This window comes from Cupressus sempervirens, chromosome 9, assembly GCF_028749045.1.
Source record: "Cupressus sempervirens isolate cs-2001-9-10 chromosome 9, ASM2874904v1, whole genome shotgun sequence".
In the NCBI taxonomy this organism is placed as follows: domain Eukaryota; kingdom Viridiplantae; phylum Streptophyta; class Pinopsida; order Cupressales; family Cupressaceae; genus Cupressus; species Cupressus sempervirens.
The window spans coordinates 825,187,289-825,187,959 of NC_143126.1; positions in this window are offsets into that span (position 1 = coordinate 825,187,289).

Consider the following 671-nt stretch of genomic DNA (forward strand, 5'->3'; position numbering starts at 1 on the left):
CCTTCCACAAAGTAAACAAAATCTCCATCCTAAAAGTATATCAAATCTAGGTAAATTTCATAGGAATCCTTGGGGAATCATCCAACATAATCATGTGCCAAGAAAAGGGTTCTAGATTGAAGGGTTTGAAAAAAATCATATATCCATAGCCAACAATTCTAAGCACACCTATAGAACCAGAAAATATGCAAATATGACTCAAGATGCCCACAAAAAGGACACCAAGGATTTGAAACACCAATATGCTTGAGTTGAAGCCTAAGGGGAAGCCCTTGGAATAGCAAGTACCAAGAAAAATGGCAAATCTTAGGCTCAGTGATAGCACTTCAAATAGTATAAAATTGCACCCTCCAATGATAAGGAGGTGACTGAAGATGCCAGTGCCGGTTGAGAGTATCCACCATAGGGAGATGGGGAGAAAGCCAAAAATATCCTAAGTTGGGCTTCTAACTAGTGAAGGGTGTGGTAGGATACCACTTCCAGTCTTTCCACCAAGGTTGCACAGACTGGATTCCCACCTTGTGAATCAAATGATCTAGAATGGTAGAGAGTAGATGATCAAAATTCTATTGATCTGGATGAGAAAGATGAAACTGGACCTGCATATCCTCCCAAGATTCGAGACTCATAGATATCTTGGAAAAAATATCCTTAGGATTTTTTATGCCATG